Source organism: Castor canadensis, chromosome 10 (genome assembly GCF_047511655.1).
Source record: "Castor canadensis chromosome 10, mCasCan1.hap1v2, whole genome shotgun sequence".
In the NCBI taxonomy this organism is placed as follows: Eukaryota; Metazoa; Chordata; class Mammalia; order Rodentia; family Castoridae; genus Castor; species Castor canadensis.
The window spans coordinates 18,374,529-18,399,603 of NC_133395.1; the positions used below are offsets into that span (position 1 = coordinate 18,374,529).

General features: G+C 37.0%; 1 protein-coding gene and 1 pseudogene across 3 annotated transcripts in view; one reads left to right on the forward strand and one right to left on the reverse strand.

The window, feature by feature from the left end:
- Positions 1 to 25,075, reverse strand: part of Gpc5 (glypican 5) — a 1,368,088-nt gene that overhangs the window by 786,027 nt on the left and 556,986 nt on the right. The window lies entirely within an intron of this gene.
- Positions 2,539 to 3,636, forward strand: LOC141411559 (glyceraldehyde-3-phosphate dehydrogenase-like; annotated as a pseudogene).

Below are 25,075 nucleotides of genomic sequence, written 5' to 3' on the forward strand. Positions count from 1 at the left end.
GCTGCAATGTATTCTCAACTGAGACTTCAGATAGAAAATTCAAATTTCTGAAGTTGAACTCACCATTTAGAATATTGTTGAGTTGGGAAAAGGGATTTTGTCCCCACCAAACATATCGGTCATTAGATGGAGGGTGTTTAGCTATCTTGAACCAAATCAGGCCCTGTAGGGAGGCATCTGGCCCATATAACTAAAGGAATGAAGTCATGATACCATGCCAGGTGGTCATTAGGAAAAGAACACCTGAGAAAGGGGTGCTTGGTATGCCAAATCTACTGGGGCCTCTCAGTACTTATAACTTGCCTGTGTACAACATGTCTGCATTAGTTTGCTTAGGTTGCTATAATACAATACCACAGACTGGGTGGCTTTAACAACATACTTTCTCATAGCACTGGAGACTATAAGTCTGAGATCAGGAGGCCAGTGTAGTCAGTTTCTGATGAGGGCTCTCTTTCTGGATTGCAAATGGTTGCCTTCTGTCTGTGTCCTTACGTGGCTAAGAAATAGAATGTTGAGGTGTTTCTTCCTCTTCATATTTTGGCACTAACCCTATGAGATCAGAACCCCATCTTCACAACCTTTAACTTTTATCAGTTGCTTGCATGCCTTATCTCTAAATGTAAGTCACACTGAGATTTATGACTTTAATACATGATTTTCAGGAAAATGCAGCTCAATCAATAGCAGTGGCCTACTACATAATTCTGCCCCATAGTAGCCTACTCAACTGACTGAATTTGGGATGACCTATCAAAATGGGATCTGTTTGGCAATGGCAGAACAGGAAAAAGCAGGCAAACAGAAAAGCAGAAACAGAGGGACAAAGTAAGACACTGAGTACTGGTGTTTCTCTTGGGTGACTACAGTTGAGTCTCCTGGGGGAGACCTCTAGGAGCGAGAACAAGGACCAAACACATGTGATATAGACATGAATAAATTTAAGACAATTGGCAGCTAGATCCTGGATTTCCCCATATATGCACTTTCCAAAAACTGGCTTGGACAAAAACGTACCTGTATTTTCACATTTCTTTTTCAAGTGTTTTTTAAAAAAAACAAAAACAAAATTCTCTCCTCTTTCTTTACAAATGAGAAGCCAAGTATCACCATTTTTAGTAATTTGCTCCCTTGAAGTATGAAACTTCTGAGATTGAGAACACAGGTGGCAAAACATCACAAAAACATTTATACCATATATAGAAATGTTACAGAGTATCTACCTTATATTTAGAAGAAAGGGGATGGTGGAGGAAAGCTGTTCACCTCATGATATCCAAGAAGCAAAGAGGAAGAGGTAGGGTCCAGGGGCACAAGGCTTCCTTCAAATGCACAACCTGAGCAAGCCTCTTCTTCCAACCAGGCTCCACGTTCAACAGTCTCAACACCCTCCAATAGTTTATTCATATTTTTAATCCATCAGTGTATTAAACCATTGATTAAGCCAGAGCCCTCCTGATTGAATTCTCTTTTGAAAGATCCTCACAGACATACCCACAAGTTTGCCTCACTAATTTCCTGGTAGTCTCTCAATTCAACAGAGTTGGCAATCAAGATTAATCATCACAGGAAGTATATGAACCTATTTACTTTAATAAAAAATAATACATTTGCTGGTAAAACATCATCTAATTTCCTAACGAGTCTGAAACTGAGATTTGGCTTTCATATGATATGATTCACAGATTAGAATGTCTAAATGGAAGTCTCATGTTTGTGATGTAAATCATATAAACCACAAAATATTTATAAAATACATTATTTGAAAATATTTAAATTTATAATTGATATGTTAGTTTCAGGTGAGAATGGAGGATACACACTTTTCAAAAACTGAAACTCTTTTAGGGGTTATAGGGGGAAGTTGTGAACACCACTGTGCATCAGCCAGTTATCTTTCAGTCTTTCCCAAATGATGCTAACATGAATTCCCCTTCTCACCTATTTCCTATGAGTCAAAAATCCTTATCATTATTTGATAAAGTAACTTGATATTCTCTCAGTATAAAAATGTTAGTAATTTGGATCTGTATGTTATGCTTGTAAATATGCCAGGAAAAGCAAGTCTAATAAATTTAATTCCATTGTGGCATGGATAGGATAGCTTCCTCATCAAGAACATAGTCAAAGAATTTTGAATAAGACTTCTTGCTTCACAGACAGTTCTTAGCGTGGCATTCATTTTTCCCATACCTTTTAGTTCCTTGTAATTTGACCTTCTCCAAAGCTATCTCTTCCCTTATCTCTTAAATATTCTCTTAAATAATGGTGTTTCTAAAAAATCTATCCAAATTCACTGTATATGATCTACATGTGTGATCCATTGGATCTCCATTTGTACTCATGACTGAAAAATATTTGTAAAGTAAATCTTGTTCTAAACCTCAGATGTCCTAAAGTGAATGTTCCAGGCAAGCTGAAAACCATTATGTCTAAAAGGAACTTAGAACATTCCCATGTCATGTTTACTTCCTGACTTTCTATTCCTCCCTGTTCTACAGATAGCCATCTTGTTGCCTGCTGAATCTCTCAGACATGATGGTGAGGGTTGGAGTAAATGAATTTGACTGTTTTGGGATTGTGGTCACCAGGGCTGCTTTCAGCTACAATAAATTGGATGTTTTCATCATCAATGACTCCTTTGTGGACCTAAGCTACGTGGTTTACATTATTCCACCCATGGCAAGCTCAAAGGCACAGTCAAGAATCAGAACAAGCAGTTTGTCTTCATTGGAAAACCCATCTCTATCTCCTAGGAGTAAGATCCCATTAACATCAGATGGGGTGATGTTGGTGCTGAATATGTCATAGAGTTGACTGGTGTTTTTACTACCATGGAGATGCCAGAGCTCATTTGAAGTACAGCAAAAAAGTTTTGTCATTTATGCCTTTTGTCATCTATGTTGATGATCCCATGTTTGTGATGGGAATGAATCATGAGAACTATACCAAACTTCCTCAAGATCAATAGCAATGCCTCTTGTACCACAAACTGCTTTAGCCCCTGGAGCCCCTCGAGGACATCTGTGATAACTTTGTCACTGTGAAGGGCTTGACCACAGTCCATGCCATTAATTCCATGGATAGCCCCTCTAAAACTCTGGTGTTGTGGCTATGGAGCCTCCCAGAACATCATGCTCACTAGTACGGCTGCATCCGTGGACAAGGTCATCCCTGAGATGAATGAGTAGGTCACAGACATGACTTTCTAAGTACTCATTCCCAGCATGTCAGTCAAAGGTCTGACCTCCACCTGGAGAAAGATGCCAAATATTGTATCAAAAAAGTGGTGAAGCAGATAAAGAGGGTCTTTTGAAGGACATAGTGGGATATAATGAGGACCTAGTTATCTCCTGTGAATTTAATTGACACTCTACCACCTTTGGTCACTGTATTAAACTCATTTATTGGTATGACAATGAGTTTAACTATAACAACAGTTCTCCAAGGAGGAAGAACCCTGGACTGCCATCATCAGAAAGAACACAAAAGAAAGAGAACGGTCAATTACTTGGAGGTTGTACTGCCACCCATCCCCTTAACATACTGGGACACTCTCATCATAGTTTCCATTCCAGATACCCTGAAGAAGGGGAGGAAAATAAGGAACCCTACTTTGCAAGGTACCACCAATAAATTCCACTGCACCCAATATAATACAATACAGACAGTATAGTACAGTACAATACGATACAATACAATGAAATAAAAATTTCTTTCCCATGTTTCTAATTTGAAATTTGGGAGCCATTCTTGAATCTTCTCTTTGTTACTGTATCATATTTAATCATTCACAAAGTCATGCCAATTTACTTCCTATATAGTCAATAGTTCCTTTCCCTACCAGTTTCCTAGTTAAGATACTTTTCTGAAATGCTACAATAACTTCCTCCAGTGTCCTTGACATGAAGTTCACTCCAAGGTACTTTATGTGACAGCTTAATATTCTTCTGGAGCTCTGATGCTTAGAACCTTTTTTCTTATCCTTGGGAAATAGCATACACACACACACACACACACACACACACATGCATATATACAATATTTTTAGGAAGGACACTTCTGAACATAACATTCATATGTCACTCATACAAGAAATAGCAAAAATATAAAATTGCATATTCATTTTATAAATTAAAATAAATGACTTTTCTAATATTTTCTTCCAGTGTGAGAGCCTAAGCACCTCTTTCATATATAGTCATGTGCTGTATAACTATGCTGTACTTTTTGTTATTTTAGAATATAATCCTTCTAGTTATCAAAAAAAGCTTACTGGAAAATAGTATCCCATGTTTCACCAAAAGCTGCAGCATAAATCTTGATTTACCACATCTCTTGATTGCATCAGAGGCCATATCCAATGATTGATCCAGACAATGTATCTTTGTGTCAGTACATCCTATGATTGTCCCACAAGAAAAAAATGCCTAACAATATATTTCTCAACATTTACTTCCCTAGTGTTATGGCTGTTGTTATTATATAGGCAGTGAATTCATTCATACCAGGAACTGTATTGAATTCACCATTATACCTCCTGAGACTAAGATATGGTATGGTAAAGGCATGTTTCTTGGATGAATGTCAAATGGCTCTTCCTTTCTAATTATTTTACTAAACTATCTAATAATTCATTAGATTATTAACTGGGTAAAATTTGTAGTTATTTTGCTTATAGCCTCATGAATCCCAGTATTTCATTAAAACAATAATGGAAAAAGTAAACTTAACTTGTAGAAATATATTCATCTGGTGCTGCTTAGATATGAGGTAAATTCTATCAGTGAATAGATAGTGAAAGATAATACTATCCTAAAGTGTGTTGGCTAAATTGTCTGGCTCATAAATTACTTGATTTTTGGTTACAGAGAAAGTAGGCACAATGGTTAACCTTATGAATCCTGGAGTTACAATGCATAAATTCAGTATGTCTTTTAACACTTCAGTGCATACCAGGACAAATTGTTTAACATATTTATGATTCCATTTCTTGCTACAAAGAATGAGAATAAGCACTTGTACCTACTTCACAGTTTTTGTGAGAATTAAATGAGATTATAATGTTAGGTATTCACAACCATCTAATTTAACATATAAGTACATATAAAGTAATTACAATAATGATGCAAAATGTTAAATTTTCAATATATGTCAGTTGTTATATTCTGACAATCCAGAAGAAATGAAAAGAGTTGAATTTAAAATCAACTTCACTTGTGAAAAAGTCCAGATTTTCACATACCTGGAATGAAATACTAAAGGTTATAATTACCCATAGATTAGCAAATGAGAATTTTTAAATAACCTGGGACAGGAGAAAGTTATAGTTCTCCTTTAAGTTTCATGTAGGATTATGTCTCATATTGTGGACTTTTTAATAATTTATTAACAGTTGGTAGATATTTAGGTAATTGTTTATTGAACTCATATTTATTAATATCATATCATAATATTAAAGATATTATGTCTTTGTGTCAGGTAGGCATTGTTCTAGACCCCAGCAATTCATTAAGGAATCTAAATCTCATAATTTGTGGAGCTTACCTTCCAACAGGGATGATACAAAGCATACTTTTTTGACTGATCCTTGAAAAATTAGTAACAAACAGGTAAGCAATTAATTAGGATAGGACTTTGGAGATGACTGTAGTACTCTACCTGGGAGCTAATAGAGATTGTTCTAACTATAAGTGGAAAGTTGGAAAGAATCATTACATGGTTGTTATTTACTAAAAATAAACTAGTAAAAAGAGAGACATCTAAGAAATATTTTTCTGACAAGTTTTTGGTTTTAGTGACTGTGTGAATGTCCACACAACATACAGAGATGTTTAAGATGGGATAGGAGCAGATATACTGAAGAATCAAGAGTTGTGTTTGAGATATCTAAGTTTGAGTTATTACTTCAGCATCCAAGTTAAGAGGGAAACTTGGCAGAAAAGTTATTAAATATTTTGTGTAGAGAATGGGATGGAGTTGGAAACAAAATCTATTTCACAGCAAGAGCAATGCTTACTTTAATTTTCTTTTCATGCCTTAATTCAAACAGCATGAATTTGCTTTCTCTTGTTATAATAGGTGACCCCTACAATGGACATAAAAAAGGAACAAAGAAAGATCTTTAAACATGTTAATTTCATATTTCTTATAACTTATCTGGTGCTTACTTTGGCCAACAACTAGATATCAAAAGACCTGTGGTACATGCAGGTTTTTTTTTTCTAACACTGTCCTATAAAAGAGATATTTGCTCAGCTCTGTTACATTTATTTTTCACCAAATTATATAAGGAACATGAAACAAATAAATAGCAATGCTATAAAGCCATTAATATGTCAAGTCCATATCAAAAGAACATTTGATATACAAACAGTCAAAGATGAGAAGGCCCTGCTTGATCAAAAACTTCCTGTTAATCAAGCCTAATAGAGGAAAGAGTAATAAATAATCTCTGACATAGCAAAAGCAGCCACATTTAACTGGAAGATTGATTTTACATATGGTTGATGTGATAGAACTATCAAGCTAACAACTACCCTTGGGGCCGCTGTGAATATTCATTAATCTGCTCTACTTTGGATTTAACTTAGAACGCAACTGTCAATGAACAAATGAGCTTTTGTAGAAAAGGTGATAAACAAAATCCAATGAATTGGCAAATTGGAAAGTCTTGAAAGAGAATAAATGCTGTAAGATTAAAAACTGAATGGAGGACTTTAGCTCAGATCTCTGCAGGGAAGACAAAATCTTCTCACTAAATCAGGTAGCTCCAGAGAAGATTGTGTTCTAACATTTCCTTAGAAAAAAACATCTGCTGTGATAAGGGCACATTTAAAAAAATTTTTGAGAAAGGCTTAAGCTTTTAAGGACCCCTATTTTCTGCTACATATTTAAGACAGCTCTAAATGGATTATTTCGCAGTTTAAAAATTGCTAATCTTATTTCCTGGATGAGATGATTTATCCAAAATGGTTTTCTCCAAAGGCAGAACAATAATAATGTCAACTAAGACAAGAAGCAGACTGGCACAAATGGAAGTTTAAGGTAGTGATCCCAACTAATATCCCTACTTTGACAATGTAGTTACTAAATATCAAGCAAATAAACAAAAACATCCCCACCAAAATTCAATCTATACCTGCAACTCTGACACAATGCTGAGTAGAACTAAGACTGTCAGTAACAAGGATCAACAAAACAATGGGGCTGAGAGGAGTTGAAAGTCCCACATTTTGTCATAAAACCTGAGCACAGGTTTTTAATATATATAATATTATATTGTATGTAATATTTTTGTTTCTTGTTTTGTTAGCTTAGCATTGCAAATACTAGAATTTTAATTTTTTAGCCAAACTTTCTTCAACTTCTTTGTTATATAGCATTTCAATGAATATGCAATATTTGTTTCTTCATTAATCTGTTAATGGATGATTGTTTTGCTTGGAATTTTGGTTTACTATAAGACAGTCCCCTTCTTTTTCAAATGAAGAAGGCCAGAAGTCACAAATATTAATGACAGCATTAATGTGAAATTCCCTTGTTTCAAGTCTTAAGAGTCAGTGGTTTTTTTCACCAATCTTGTTTAGTCTCATTTGCAATTTCTGCAGAAATGAATACAGACTCAGCTCAACATCCCAAAGATCACCCTTTAAAGTAAGGTAGGAAATCATTGTCAGCTAAAACATCAAGTAGTTACATATTCCCTATATAACATTATTAAATCTACTATTAAGAATCTTCTTTCATTTGTATTGCCACTGAAATATTTGGGGTATAAGAGAGAAAATGTATAGTATTAATTATGTAGAAAATACAAATGTCTGAAAATTATAATGAATATATTTGTATCAACTACATACACTTGCAACCCCAACTAAGAAAAGGGTGTTGTTCAACAATTACCTCTTCAGATGTTCAGTGGGAATGAGCACAATGCATCTGTTTCATTGGCACAAAAGAATGTGGTTATTTTCCTTATAAAGTGCATAGTATAATAAAATGATTTGGGCAATGAGTTGATCAAATATCTTGTGTTTATTGAACCTCAGGACCTTAAGATTCAAACTTTCACTAATATTTTTACAATTCTAACATTCATTCCTTTATTCTGAAAATGTTTATTGAGATATTGGTGTGTACTAGATGTTCAGGAAAGTACCTGGATATCATGCTTGAATAAAACCATATGAGCAATTTGTTTCTATGAAATTTATAGGCTTTGGGTTAGAGGTGTATTAAACAAGTCATCCCATTCAGGAATATGTAACTACTTGAAAGTAACTAATATGGTTTAACAAAAAACAAAAGGGAAAATAAATAGACTGGGCAAAAAGACATAAGGACTCTTCCTGAGGAGACAGTAGTGGAGCTAGTTTAAAGCATGACTAGAATTAAGCACAGAAAAGGGAAAAGGAAGAACACAGCCCAGAAAAGAAGAAAAAAAGGGAAAGACACATATGGCAGAGTTAGTATGGTGTGATTAAGGAACTGATGCCTGTAGTCCCTTGTGATGGATGGCAGAGAATATGAAAGAAATTGTGTATTCTGAAGCTTGCAGAACCAGACGAGGTGAACCTTCTTGGCCAAGCTGACCACTTCAATGTCTTACCACTGCTCTGTAGGAAAAGACAAAGGGGGTCACTGAATTGTTAAAAATATGCAGATGACATGTGCAAATTTTGTTTTGTTTGCAGTAAAGGACACATGTAGGCAATACTTGGATATGTAGTAAGGAAATAAATTAGGTGATAATATAAGCAGATTTTAATGATATATTGGCATGTGTGATCAGGGCCAGTGATGACTTAAATTTTTTGTCATGTGCAACTGGATGAGGGCAAGTACTGATAAGAGTGGAAGCATACTTCAGGAAACTTACACTGGTTCAGGGAAAAGGTAGAATGTTGGTTTTTCTGCTCCTTTGCAACTTCAACTCTGGAGCTTGAAGGCAAAGTCAGAGTTGTCCTTAGATGTTTTGGAATCAAAAACATGCAGATGATAATGAAGCATACGGGACGATAACACCCAGCCACAGGTAAAGGATTTTTAAGACAAGCTTTGAAGAAGTACATGTTGTATTGGCTGGGCAAGGCACATGAGTGTCAGTGAGAAGAGGCCTGGAAAGTTGGAAAGACATCCATAGACTGTGGTGTTTCCAAAGTTTAGAGAAGAGAATGAGGCAGAAGTCAAAAGACACATCATAAAGAGGATATTAAAAATTGTTGACAGGCCATGAAAAATGAATGCTGAGGATGTCCACTAGAGTTATTTGCAGAACAGTCACTGGTAACCTTACTGAATGTGGTTTGGTAGAATGATAGAAGAGAACTCTGGTTGTCGAAGATTGTGGAATAAGTATTAGAAGGAGACAAAGTAGAAATCATACTTACAGACAGCATTTTTAGAAATTTGGGGGAAGAATGAAATAACTGTAACTAACCTAGATGAAGAAGAGAAAGATTTGCTTATGATTCGGAGAGAGGGTAAGGCTATTAAGAGAGGAGATAGGATATAGAACAAGTAAAGAGTTGGCCTGTGAAATAAAAGGGATTACACCAACTAATGCAGCAGAAAGAAAAGAGGAAAGGATGGTGGTGAACATAACAGTTGTCACAGGGAATTGATTATTCCCCAATTATTCTGGTCTTAATCTATGGACAGAAAGTTCTGAAACAGTTTTTCATCCTAATAAAAGTTTTGCAAAATGACTTTAATTCCTTCTCTGTTTTCTTTATGTTGAATGGCTCTTACTGTTGTCTTGCCATCCAATCTGCAAGATTATGCTTGCCTTACAATGTTTAAATTGGCAAGATTTCCAGTTTCAGTGAAAATTCTCAGGAGCTTCAGTTCATTTCCTGTTCTCTGATAAGTCTTATTACCTTTATGATTCTAACCAATTTTCCTAGCACTTTTTCTTTCAATTTTTCTTTGGTAAGCAATGGCTTCACGGTTAATTTTCTATAGACTATTAGGGTGTCTAAACTGTCATGTTTGATATTTAAGGTGAGGAAAACTGGCATACCTCATCTGTTTTACTACATCCCTGTGGAAACATCAAGTTGAAGTTTGAGATTGTATTAGTCATGATCCATCTAGAAAAGCAGAAACTAAGCTAAGTGTTTGAAATGAAGGGAATTTTTAGCTCAGGGAGTTGATTAAACAAGTGAAACAAAAACTAAGAAATCAAACAGCAGAAATTGAGTCAACCTACAGTTGAACAGCAAAAGAAACTACTCTTTCCTCAACTCTAGAGAAATGAATGGGAGAGATAAGAGTACTGTAGTTTAAGAGTGAAGGTACTCTTCAAAAGGTGGAAACATTGGGCCTGTCCAGAAGAAACTGGACCCTTGGAGCAGAACAGATGCTACTGCATTCAAAGAAGCTGTCCAAGCCAGAAGTGGGACAAAGAACTTCTCTGTTCAACCTCTTGAGGGAACCTGGATCAGGAAATCTGCAGATGGCCCTCCCCTGCCATCTCCTGACATTGTGGAGCAGCAAAAGCCAAAGAATTAATTTGGCATTGCAAGTACAATACTACTTAGAGGTTGTCAGCACTTTATGGTTGCAAAATTCTAGTGTACATCATTTTGATGAATTTTTGTGAATAAGTTACTTATCTATCCCATGCTCATCATAGAAGACCAAGCAAGGCATTTTCCCCTCTTCTTTCTTCTCCCTCACAAAATAACTTCTTTCACTCACTACCCTCCCCCAAACTAGTATTTGTATGGTGATTGCCAAATGTAGACACTGGACTGGTTATTTAAAAGTTTCTTGGGGAAATATGATAAATTGAGTTCTGGTTCATGTAGGTAGTTTGGGACGAGGCACAGAGATCTGGAATTAAAGCAAAAAACCAAATAACTCTGATAAACAGTTGTATTAGTTAATATGAGTCAAGGAATAGGTATCAGCAGACTGAGACAATTTCTTCTCTATGTGAATTTCTTACACCAACAATGTGGGACATGACTCTAGATTTCTTTCTGCCTTTGTTGGTACCTTTTCATATCCTATATCAGGAGACACAGCCATTCAGATCATAATAGAGAGACCTGCTTTATTATTACAGCAATGTAAAAATTAAGTGATTTTGCTTTGTTTTTCTGTTTTTTCCTTATCTTGCTCTTACCAAATACAGGAGTTACTAAAGTAACAAGATTGCATTTTAAGTGAACATTGCATTAATATAGCTATGTTCAGTATTAAAAACCAAGCAAACAAAATACAAACAATAAAAACATGAAAAAATTTTAGGCAGAAGTCTAAAGCCCCAAAACAGCACATGATAAGTGGTATAGGGACATTGCCTAAAACAAATACGTCTTAGATTCTACTTTGAAGGAAACCCATTGAATTCAACAGTTAGACATTACCTGGGGGATATTCACCTGAAGTTGAAAGCATATTATTCAGCTAGTTGCAACTGAAGAACTACTTTGTCCTTTTCTATATAACACATAACCCAAGTGTAAATGATTTAGCAGTTAGAATTTGAGTCCAATTACTCAGCTCCATATGCTATATGATATTTAAACAGCTGGACCCAGTCTATCTATATTGAACCTCCTCTTTTTAACAGGTTTATGATTTATAGTAGTGGGACTGATTTAATGAGTCATAAGAAGTCCATTTTTATCCTAGGGAGATTACTCTTCTCAATACAAGTGACTGTAAACTATTTTTGAAATGTTAATCATCATATATTTGGATTTGAAACATACTGATAATAGAAGACCAATTCATCACCTCTAGTTATCAGTATGAGTCTGCCAATGGTAATCACTTGCTTTTCCTTCCACATTGTGATCTATCATTATTGACATTTTATTTTGCTAACATCTATATTTCAAAAGCAATATAGAGAATTAGTTCATGTCAGTCTCATTATTTATACCAATTTTTCCTAGGAAGTTTTTTAGATGTATACAGTGTACTTTGAATAAGTTTATCTGTTCTATTCTATTCCCTTAACCTCTCTATCCTCTTCCCCCCTTTTTAAACAGAACTTGGTGGGTATCATGATGCCATATTCATATATATTTGCATATGTATATGCATATATAGTAGTGAGTTGTACCCATTTCACTGAAAAATATTTAGTATGCCTCTGATTTTTAGAATTGTAGGGGGAGAGTTTCTCTGAACTAATGACACCCGAAAACCTGTTGGATACCTATTCCTCTCTGATTATCTAAAGAACATGGTTGCTACTAGGCTGAATAAGAAGCCTTAAATATCAGGTAAATATTCCCGAAATTAATGTCGAATTGATGAATTCAGTGGGTTTCCTTTGAAGTAGAATCTGAAATGTACTTGTTCTAAGTATGTCACTGTACCATTTATTGTATGTTTTATTTGGTTTTGGATTTCAGTCTGATATTTGTTTCATATCTTTTCATTGCTTTTATTTATCCATAGATTGTTAAGTAACTGGGTGGCTTCAGTGCCAATGCCATTAGAAAACTGTAGAAATTCCTTTGAAAAGAATATGGGTAGTTGTAGGACATGTTTAAAGATGAAATAAATAAAAGATATTGAGATTCAGTCATTTAAAATGTTAAACAGCTACAATAATTCTCATGCCAGCATTACAAAGATATGATGAGAATGAAATTAGATAAAATAATAAAATATTTGGGAAATCACCTGTGCATTTCAAATACTGTACAGTATGAGGCATAAATATACTGCTACCCGCTTCTGAAAAAATATCATGCAGTTTACCTCTATTTAGAGAATGGAACCTGTAGAAATAAGACCGCTCCAAAATTTTCTCTTTCATTTACAAGTTTATAATTTTCTTGTTCAACTTTTCTCCTAAAAGGGAATTGTGTACTTATTAGCATTGGAGATAGAATACTGCATTCAATGCTCAATCATTTCACAGGAGCTCTTTCTGATTTCAACACAGACCTATTTGAAAATTTAGTTCACTTCTGCTCATGTCTCTGAAATGCTTAGAGCCAGCTGTGAAGACTGGCAAGTTATGCACTGATAGTTCAAATAACTACTTAAAAGGATTTAAATTCTCAGAAAATTCTGTGAAAATTACTATATGTTCATGGAATCAAAACAACACCTAGCCATCTGAAACTTTTAGTCACATAGTTTTGAAACACAGTAACACAGGGATCTGTTTTAAAGTCAGAGTTTTACTCTAAAAACACAATAATCCATAAGTGTAGCCATCATTATCTGCTACTTGCATTAGTTTTACTAAAAATAACTTTTCCTTAATTCTGATACAATCAAAGAATTCAAAAAAGATGTATTTATTTCATTAAGTTGTAATTTGGCTAGCCTAGAGCAGGAATCATTATGAAAAATAAAGTATCACTATAATTCAATAACAAAATCATGAAAGATAGTGAAAGTTTTGAGTAAGGTAATTGAGCATCATTATCTGCATGGCTTAGAGTCATTTAATAATATGTACTACTTTGATAAGAAAAGCAAGGGTTGAGAACACATTAAGAGGGAACGAAAGGTGGATTGGGAAAACAGTTTCAGTGTTGAAGACCCCTAGCATTTTCTTACGGTCACAAGGTTGTTTTTGTTTCTTTTTTATGATTCCAGCTCAGAAATGCTGTGGAAACACTATTTATAATGTGGGTTAATTCATATCTTCCCAGGAGCAAGGATGTTATTGCATGAGTTTCCTTATAACTATTATTGGTATCAAATTGGTCCAAAACAACTCAAGAACAAGAAATTTAAAAATACTGACTTTGATGCAGTTTTTCCCATTTTGCATGTACAAATGTGTGTGGATGTTTTGTAAGCTGCCTAAGGTAATTAAAAATACTTTACCTTTGCATTAGCCGAATACAGAGCATCATATAGAATTGCAGTTGTTTGTACAGAGATAACCATCTACAATCATGAATTATGATGGTCTGTACAAAAGAGAATGAAAGTGCCTCACAAACAGGAGTGCAAGACCTCCCTTCCTACCCACACACTGGGCATGTGTTGACACAATTGGTTCAATACATGGAGATCTTGATTTACATTTCAGGTCTCTTACTTCAGATTCTTTCATTCTATGACCCAAAGCCATTAGAAGCCTCAGAAACATCACACTGACCATTTCTGAGGTTGAATTTGATAGCAATTTGTTTCTCTAGCCACTCATTTGCTTTTGAGCTAATTGGAATCTATTAGTTGGGCATGAGGAAAATACATTTAGGGTTTTCCTTTCTTTCCTTAGAATGTTGTCATCTTTCTCTGTATAAACAAAAGTGTTTAGGAGGTTTGGGGTAGAAGAGAAAACAAAAATTTACTTTTAGAAGTTTTATCTCTGTCTTATTTTCTAGAGCTCCATCTAATCCTGGAAAAAATTGTCAAAAATCAATTAAAATTTTCATTTAGTATTTATTTAAAAATCAATTCCCATACCAAAGGTGGACAATAAATGATGGATTACAGAAGCCATATTGTGGCCACAAGGGATCTTACAGAAGGAAAAAGGTACAAAAAAAAGAGACAAAATATGATAAGTGAGGGCATTATCATAGGGAAGGAGAGAGGTTAGTTTCTAAACACCTTTGCCACTGAAGTTTTCATTTTAGAAAAGATATTTCCTATGTATGATGGCAGGAAATAGATCTGAGTAAACATTATGACTTTCAACATTACTCATAAATTTAATAAAATCCTAAAGGATCATAAACTGGCAGCCGCTTTGTGAAAATGAAATGCTAATGTCCACTATTATAATTTTTATACCCACAACCACAAAATATATAAAATGTATTAGGTTCTTTTCTAATGCAATAGATGTATGATTTTTGTATTCTACAGTAGATTAAACATTTTGAGGTAAGAAAGAGAAAAATTGCTGATACAGATGCATCTGGCCATTTGAAATATGCTTGCACAATTTCATCTCAAAAGTACTTAAGGAGCTAAACACTTACTTGGAGATAAAAATATAAGGAATGTTTTATGTGAAGCTAATGTTGTAATGAATACCAACCTGAAAAAAAGAGTCAAGATACTATTACACACTGTTGAGATTTTAAGGACCTTTTGGTAAGAATGAAAACAGTTTTTACAAGTTAAAATTTATTTTAGATCATGCTGAATTTTTAGAAAGTGCTTTTAATTTAAAAAGTGTGAATTACTTGATTAAGTTAACTTTTAGTATCAAACCTTAATTTGGGCAAATATGCTCAGGTGAGAGTTAATAGATTTGGATTATGATGGCAGGCATTATAGTGAATAATCATATTCTGTTTGGAGGTAAATGATCACTGGCAGAGAACCAGATATCATCGTTGTTTATTTTTAGATCCACATGTTACAGCACTTCAATGCCAATATAAACTTTTAAAAGCGGAAAATGTGTAGAGCAAAATTGAGGTAATCCAAAAGAGGCGAATATAAGTGAAACCAAAAGAACTCACACAATCACACAACCAAATCAGAGAGGTGCAAATTCATGCTCCTCCTTCTGAAACTAATGCCAGTTCATTAGTTTGTAAGGCACTGTAACTTGATACTACAGGGTACAGGCTTTAGATTAAGATTTATTCTGTTTCTGCCAAATAATTGTGGGTAAATCATTTCATTTACTTAAATCATTTTTAATCTATGATTTAGGTGTAATACTAATCACCTCCTAGGATAACTATGGGAACTCAATCAATTAAATTTTAGAAATAATTTATAAAGCATCTAGAATTTATTATCAATAAATGATTCAATTCATTGAACAAATCCTGCCTTGGGACTCATTTTCAGACTTCATGTAAAATGAAGGCTATTTTCTAAAACTGGCTTAAATAGTTTGAGGATACTAGATAAATAAAATTGTTTTTTTTAAATAGTGATCATCAAAGTCTGTAACTACTTATGAATATGTTTGCATTGATAAATATATTTGAGTAAAACACACTAATATATTTGTAATTTTCTGTATATGTATGTATATTCTCAACAAAGGAAAATTGCTAAGAACAATGGTTAAATTCAGAGGTCATAGACATACAAAATTATATTAAAATATGTTCAGTTTTTATTTTCTGAGAATAACAACAATACAGCTTTTTGATAGAAAATGTTCAAGTCTTTTTCATGAACCCATGTAATCCACTAAGTATTTTACATACATCTAGGGAACACAAATTTAGCCATTAGTTCTTCTCCTAACCACTGTGTATTTTTCCTTGGCAGATGAAGATAATTACATATAGAATGAAAACTATAGTTTTCACTTGGAAAACTATATTTGGAATCATTTTGTTTATTTTCTGCTGGCTTATGACTTCTGATATTCATGATATAATTTTATTTTCATCAAAATAAAAAAATGGGTCTACAAAAGAAGGAAGAGAGATGCAATATTACTGGCTTTCAAATGAAGGAAGCCTGTGGCTCCAGTGGTAACCCATGAGACCCTGACTTCAATTCCCAGTACTTCCAAAATGGAAAAAATGGATCACGAGTAAAGAAAGGTATAAGGCCTTTCAACAGTAAAAAGCCAAGGGAATGTATCCTCCTGTAGAGCCTATAGAAATAAATGAATGCAGATCAGTCTCCTAATTTTATCTCAGGGATGCTCATGTCACATTTCTGACCTTCAGGACTTTACAATAATAAATATCTTGTTTTAAGCAACCACACTTGTGGCAACTTGTTATAGAAGAAAGCAGAAAACTAATGCAACATTCAAATAGACAAGATTTACCATTGTTTAAATGAGGTATTGTCATGGCAAAAGAACAAATAAGAGTTCTATCCTATTTATAAATAGGATAAATAAAATTTATAAGTAAAAATAAAATATAAAAATAAAATTATATAAATAAAATTTATATACTACAAGGCAAGCTCCTAAAATTCCATCTAGTTTATCTGTAATTTTTTTTGTTTTTTATTGATTACAGATAAATGTATTTGGTTGGCAAGAATGTGCTTCATTGTAAAGTAATTAATTCTCCATTTTAATACTAAAAATCCCAATGGACATTTGAGACTAACCTGGCCATAGTCAAACATAATTCAGCTATAAACACATAACAAGAGCATTTTATATTATACTCCCCATTTGTTCTCTTAATGATGTAATCAAAAGGATTAACAAAGAAGAGAAAGAACAACTTCTAATTTTTCCCTTTAGGTTGTACTCACAAAAACATGCACACATGCATCTACATGGTATTCCAGAAGTATTTTAAGTAACATATATAAGTTGAATTTTCTAAGCAAAAGGTCAGTATGAATGTTCTATTTTATTACAGAAAGATAACAGGAAAACATTAAAAATATATCCTTAAATATGCATTTATTTTAATGCCTAAAGACATTTCCTGTATTACCAGATATGTACATCTTAGTAAAATTAATGTGCATTTAATACAAGATGTTTCATATTTCTTTCAATAGGAGCAAAATTAAATGCATACAACCAATATTGAATTTTTGTCTAAGAACCAATGAGTCTTAGCAATATTTATTACTGAAACCATTAGTGTGTCTTCAACCAAATTTCTTTAAGCTATGTGCAAATCCAAGAGTTACTGTATATCTTCAGTTTTTATACTGAGTTTCAAACTAGCAACGATTTTCAAAAAAATGATTTTGCTACAAAAAGATATTGGTGCAATCATTTGTATATGTGGTTAAGAAAGGCATCTTGAATTCTTAGTAATTATTTATGATTATAACTAATCATTACAATAATTATGTCACAGCATAAAGTGATTACTAGTAATGTTGAAGAACTAGAAAATCCTGATTTCTAGTTATGTATTTTTAATGACATCTTTTGAATTTTTCAGCATTCCAGCTTTTTTATTAGGTTCCAGTGAAACAAATAATGTCATACACTGTGCCCTCCTAAGTGCTCGGGAATGATCAGAAACATGAAACATTTCAGTTCGGTTGTCCTGCTTGCTTTTTTTTTTATGACTCATGTACAAATGTGTATGTTTCTAGACTTAAATCTATAAACTATTCATATTTTAAATTTGGGTTCTGTCATAGGGCTGTGTCATAGTAGTGGGAAAGCATTTGATTTATCTTCCCCTCTGCCTTATGTGTTCTAATGTCCCAAACTTCTCATATCTATATAAAGTCATTGAAATAAACTTTTAGGTGAAAATGTCTTTTAAAATACTCATGAAAATATTTCATTTACTTTCCATTCCTTATGTTCTGGGAATATTGCAGAATGCAAAGCACATAAATGAATGCTGAAATAATTTCAGAAAAACTTATTTATTGTGAAAATAAATACCTAACAAATTCCCAAAGAAATTTTGCACTGAGGCTTACATTTCACTAGCAATAAATTTGGCAGTTCTGCTCCTTGCCTCAGTGATTAGTTCAGTAAATAAAAAAACCTATGCCAATCCCCAAAGGCCAGGTACTCTGAGAAAGTTTTTGTGTGTGTGCATATATGCATATGTGTCTTTTGGTTTCTAAAAGTTGATTTTATGACATGGGTGGAAGAATATTTTTATGTTAATTATATTTTAATATAAAGTTTCAACAACAAAGTTGCAAATATGTTAAGGAAAAAATGATAGCAATGAAAAAGAAAATATACAAATACAGTTGAAGACTTCAATACCCCCTCTCAAAAAATGATAAGCCAGAGAGAAATTATTATGAGTACAGAAGAACTCAACACCACCCTTATGGAACAGGACCTTGTAGACCTGTACAGAGCAACAACCAATTGCAGTTGGGTAGACCATCTGTTCAAGTACTCTTAGCACAGATACCAACAGCACCAGATCCTGAATGTAAAACAGGCTTAAATGATTTAAAATAATGGAATTCATTCATTTAGTCACAATAGAATAAACTAAAAATCAGTAGCAAAAATGTATCAGAAAAATCTTTAAAAACTTGTAATCTGAGCAACACAGTTCTAAAGAAACACATGTTAAAAAATGTCTTAAGGACAATTAAAAATACACTAAGAGAATTTATTATTAGCAGCACAAGAAAATAAAGAACAACAAAAAAAGAGGATATAAAGCCTAAGTGACTAATCTATTACTGCAACACCATTTGGCCTCAGTACAAGCTAGACAATAAATCACAATGGCCTGAAAATGGTACTTTTGATCTCCACACACTTCTAGATCTTGACAATTTCTGCCATCCCAGATGGTCCGAGATTCCATACATCCAAGCTTTTCTTTCTGTCCGCTCTCGACCCTCCCTGCTCCAATCTTGCAACACTGTTCAAATCCTCCTTGCCAGTGACAAGTCCCCCTCAACGTCAAACACTCCTCCTAACCCCCCTCCTGAAGACACTTCTCTTACTTATGACCTCATGGGCTCTGTCTGCCCACCTCCCAACTCCTCCCACCAGTGCTCTACATCGATCTCTTCTCCCACCTCATTGTCCCCTGACTCAGACCCTCCTTCTTCTACCCCTGCTGACTCTCCCAAACATCTGCCACCCTATTCCCTTCTACAGTAGTCACTATTGACCCTGAGCCATCAGCTCCTCAGCCAACATTGTCCTCAGACCCTGCTATACCCTCACCCTTCTCCTCCCCACCCACTCCCATACCTCCTCCCAACCATGCCCAGCCCATCTCTGCCCAGTCCAGGAGGTGGCACGAGCTGATGGCATTATCAGAGTTCATGTGCCTTTTTCCATGACTGACTGCTCCCAAATTAAAAAGAGGCTTGGCTCCTTCTCTAATGACTCAGCCTCCTATATTAAAGAATTTAAATACCTAACCCAAGCATATGATATGACTTGGCATGACATATATGTTATTCTTTCCTCTACTTTAACTCCAGATGAAAAGGAAAGAGTTTGGTTGGCAGCCCAAGCACATGCGTATGACATCCACTGCACAGATCTCACTCACTCTCCCGGTGGGATCTATGGCTGTGCCACGTGAGGACCCACATTGGGACTATCAGAACTCCGTCATGCTAGCAACGCAAAATTATATGCTCACCTGCCTCCTTGCTGGACTACAGACTGCTTCCTATAGGGCAGTCAATTTTGACAAAGTTAGAGAAATTATCCAACACCCAACTGAAAACCCCACTGACTTAAGGCAACTTACTGAAGCCTTATCCCGCTACACTAAGCTAGACCCATCTTCCAAGGATGGAATAATTGTTCTCAATTCTTATTTTATTTCCCAATCCTTCCCTGATATTCAAAGAAAACTTAAATAGGTAGAGGATAGCTCTCAAACCTACCAAGGAGATCTTGTGAAAAATGGCTTTTAAGGTATTTAATAGTTGAGATGAGGCCCGATACCAGCGAAAGGCCCAGCTCTTGCCGGTTGCCCTGAGGCCACCTCCTCCAGTTTTGAGACCGGCAGGACAACAACACACACCTCCAGGGGCCTGCTCCAAGTGCAATCAGATGGGACACTGCCCTTCACCTCGCCCACCGCCAGGACCCTGTCCACAATGTGGCCAGAATGGACACTGGAAAGATGACAGCTCCTCTTTGTCTCTGTAAGGTAGGTCAGTCTCCCATTCCCACTCTCAACAGAGTGAAGACCTCACAGACCTCTTGGGCCTGGTGGCAGAAGACTGATGCGGCCCTGGGACCTCGGCCCCCTTCAAGATCACTTCAGAGGAGCCTGGATAACCATCCAAGTAGCAGGTAGGCCAATTTCATTCCTACTGGACACAGGGGCCAGTAATTTGGTGCTACCCAACTTTCTGGGTAAGCTTTATCCCTCACAGATCTCTGTGGTGGGAGTAGATGGTGTCTTCCACCAGCCAAAATCTACCGGTTGCTGCTTATCGGGTGTCCCCTTTACACACTTATTCCTTATCCTACCCTCTTGCCCCAATCCGCTGTTGGGAAGGGATCTTCTCTCCAAACTTCATTTCACCTTCTCCCTTACACCTCCACTCACTACTCAAGACCAGTCCCATGTCTTTTCCTAATGGTACTTACTAATTGCTGTCCCTCATCAGCTCCAAACCCTCTCCCTTTGTCTCTTGATACAGTAAACCCAATAGTCTGGGATATCTCCTCCCCTTCTGTCGCTTCCCACCACTCAGCAATTAAAATATATCTAAAAGACCCTAAATCTCACCAAAAAAGGCCACAATATCCTAGCTCCTAAAACATAGGTGGGAACTAAAGCCCCTCATTGACAAACTCCTAGCCAAGAAGATTCTTAAATCCACCCAGTCCCCATGTAACACTCCCATTCTACCTGTCCTAAAACCTGGTGACTTATACAGACTGGTTCAGGACCTGAGAGTTGTTAACTCGGCTGTGCTTCCTACCCATCCTGTGGTACCCAACCCATACACACTATTATCTCATATTCCTTCAGTCACCTCCTATTGTTCTTGATCTTAAGGATGCTTTCTTCACTATCCCCCTTCACCCTGCTTGTCACAATCTCTTTGCATTTACGTGGGAGGACCCAGCCTCGGGACTAGCACAACAGCTCACCTGGACAGTCCTTCCCCAGGGCTTCAGGGATAGCCCCCACTTTTTTGGACAGGCTCTGGCACGGAACTTATCCTCACTTAACCTTCAACCCAGTACCCTGCTCCAATATATTGATGATCTCCTTCTCTGTAGCCCCACCCTTACCTACTCTCAGGACCACACTGCCTTACTTCTCAACATTTTAGCACAGAAGGGCTATCGAGTTTCACCTTCCAAGGCTCAGCTTTCCCTACCAGAGGTTAAATCCGGGGGGGTCCTTCTAACACCAACCTCCAGACAGATTACAGTAGACCGGAGGGCCCACATCAGGTCATTGATGGTCCCCTCTACTAAAGGAGAAGGACTTTCCCTCCTAGGTCTGGCGGCTACCTCAGGTCATGGATTCCCAACTTTGCCCTCTTGGCCCAGCCTCTCTATGAGGCCACAAGGGGCCCTAACTGAACCCCTTGACCCAGCCAAATCCATTAAGACTCCCTTTCTTAAACTTCAACAGGCCCTCCTTCAGGCCCCTGCTCTCTCTCTCCCAAACTTAGATGGCCCTTTCAAGCTATATGTCACTGAGAGAGGAGAGATGGCATTGGGAGTGTTAGGACAGATGAAGGGTCCCACCTTTGCCGCTGTAGCCTACTTATCCAAACAGCTTGACCCTGTTATCGAGAGCTGGCAGCCTTGCCTGTGTGCCTTGGCTGTGACAGCCTTATTAACTCAGGAATCCTCCAAACTCACTTTTGGGAATCCCACCACTATCCTGTCCCCCCACAAGCTGACTGATCTCTTGTCTCACTGCTGCCTCTCCAACCTGTTGCCCCCCCTCAAGACTGCAGCTCTTCCACCTCACTTTTATAGAAAACCCCAATGTTACTTTACAGGCCCTCCCCCTAAACCTGCCACCCTACTTCCTGATGTCACACCTCTGGAACACTCTTGCCTGGAATCCTTAGAGACCCTAACTTACTGTCAACCCCACCTGTCAAGCTCACCTCTGCCCAACCCAGACATTTCTTGGTTTATAGATGGCAGTTCCTCACTGGATACCACAGGCAGGAGATGAGTAGGCTATGTCATAGTGTCCCTCACAGAGGTTATTGACTCCAGTCCTCTCCCATGGGGTACCACCTCTCAAAAGGCAGAACTGATCGCTCTAACCAGAGCCCTTACCTTAGCTGAGGGTAAGACAGACAATGTCTTTACTGACTGTATATATGCTTACCATGTTATACACCATCATGCTGTCCTCTGGGAGGAAAGGGGCTTTCTCACCACAAAGGGCACACCCATCACCAACGGGTCTCTAATTCTCAAACTGCTAAAGGCCTCTTACCTTCCCACAAAAGTAGCAAGGAACACCAACCAGAAATCACAGAGACTGCCCAGGGCAACACTTTTGCTGACAGAGAGGCAAAAGGGCTAGTGCACAGACCCTCCCCCAATGGCACTTTTTATAACTACTCCTAAGATAAATCCTACCTATACATCAGAAGAGCAAAATAAACTTATAAATCTAGGAGCCATGCCAGGTTCACAAGGATGGTTCCTTTTAAATGGAAAACATTCTCCCCAACACACAAGCAGAGGGGGTTCTAAGGGCCATTCACAAAACCCTTCATATTGGCTCTGATCCCCTTCTCCACTTTCTTCAGCCTTTATTCTTTCATCCTTTCCTCCCTTCTCTCATAAAAAAGGTTACCCAAGAGTGCTCCACCTGTGCCCAGGTTTCCCCCCAGGGTGGCCTGAGACCACCACCTTCCTTCTCTGCTCACCAGCTCCGGGGCTCCATACCAGGGGAAGACTGGCAGATTGATTTTACCCATATCCCAGCTCAAAGAAAACTTAAATATTTATTAACCTTGGTTGACACCTTTTCTGGATGGGTTGAGGCTTTTCCTACTACAGGCGAGTCAGCAGACATAGTTGTCTACCCACTTAATCAATGACATTATCTTCCATTTGGATTGCCTCAGACTGAGGCAATAGTCCAGTCTTCATTTCAAAGGTGACCCAATATTGTCTCCTCTACCCTGTGAGTGTCCTGGAACCTGCATATCCTTTATCACCCTCAATCATCGGGAAAAGTAGAGAGAATAAACGGAATAATAAAAAACCATCTAAAAAAGTTCTCCATTGAGCTTCACTTGCACTGGACTCAGCTTTTGCCCCAAGCTTTGGCCCACATCAGGGCCACCCACCCAAAGCCCTTCCTTCTTGAGCCCCTTTGAAATAATGTATGGCCACCCATTTCTCTTAGGAAACTTGCCTCCAACAGACCCTGCTCCTTTGGCTGATTATCTACCTTATCTTAACTTTCTCAGGGAACTTTTCAGAGAGCATGCAGACCAGATCCTGTCCCACCCCTCAGAGGGCCCCATAACAACTTCTGTTAAACCGGGGGATTTGTTCTCCTCAAAGATCTTCGACTCTCTCCACTAGGACCTTGGTGGACCAGCCCTCATCTGGTTGTCCTCACAATGCCCACCACTGGCAAGCTCAATGGGATCCACCAGTGGCAGCATCTTTCAAGGATAAAGCATTGTCCTCCAATCTCAGACTCTTCTATAACAGCAAAGGATGAATACTCTTGCATACTGCTGGGCCCCATGTGGCTACACCTCTCCTTCAAACTCTCTCCCTCTTCCTCTCCTACATGAGTTCTCAGTCCTCACCTGGTTCTCAACTTTCTGCCATAGGTGAACTTACCAACAACTGGCCTTGTCTGCAAATGAAACCTGGGAAAAAATTGTCAGTCTCCACTCCTGGGGACCTCATAAATTTCCAAATTCCAGCTGAACCCCCTTTAACAATGCCCCCCCACTCAACACGAAACAGAAGCTAGATTGATCGGTGCCCATAATACCAACAAAAGACTGGAATGTTAGGTCCCTGGCATTCTTAGGGCAGGCGGAGGGTCCTGAGTCTAGCACCAAAAACCAGACCCCCTGATTTATGACCACTTGTTTCTCCCTGCCTGATTGTTTCTCGGCTTGCAAAACAACTCAGGAACTTCCAGTTACTCAACTAGCCAGGCATGTTGACCTGTTCCATCTGGTGATCGCAGATAATCAGAGACCAGAAACTCTCTCCCTCCCCCATGGCTTAGCCCCTCCTATAAAGCCCATTATCCATTTTCAGCCAAGCTGCTGCACTCTGAACCCAAAAAGAGTGATGGCCCTGAGGTCTGGATCAATAAACCTTTCTTTTCCACACGTGGCGTGGTCTTTATTTGGCAGTACCTTACACTTGTCTTGTGTATTGTGACACATTTAGCAGGACTGGCCTCTATCACTGCAGGTCAGTGTCAACCCTTTTTCTGAGATAACAAAAATGTTTCTAGATTTTGAAAAAATGTTCCCTTGTGGGCATAATTGTCTCCAAGTTGAGAATCTCTGGTAAAAGGAATTTATTGGTTGTGTCTCACAGAGTCTAAGTTTGAAAGAATAAGGAAGCTCCCTGCTGACCACTATCTCCTTACTCCTGCCCAAAAGTTGCCCACAATCTTTGTCACTCAGAGAAGCCACCATAATTTTTCTACTTCCAAGACATTTACATATTTGCTGATAATATTCAGTTTCCAACCACATTTTTATCAATAAAAATTTTTTTAATGCAGAATAATCCTTTTAATGCAGATATAAATGTATTATTCTACTGAGATCTGTGCCATTA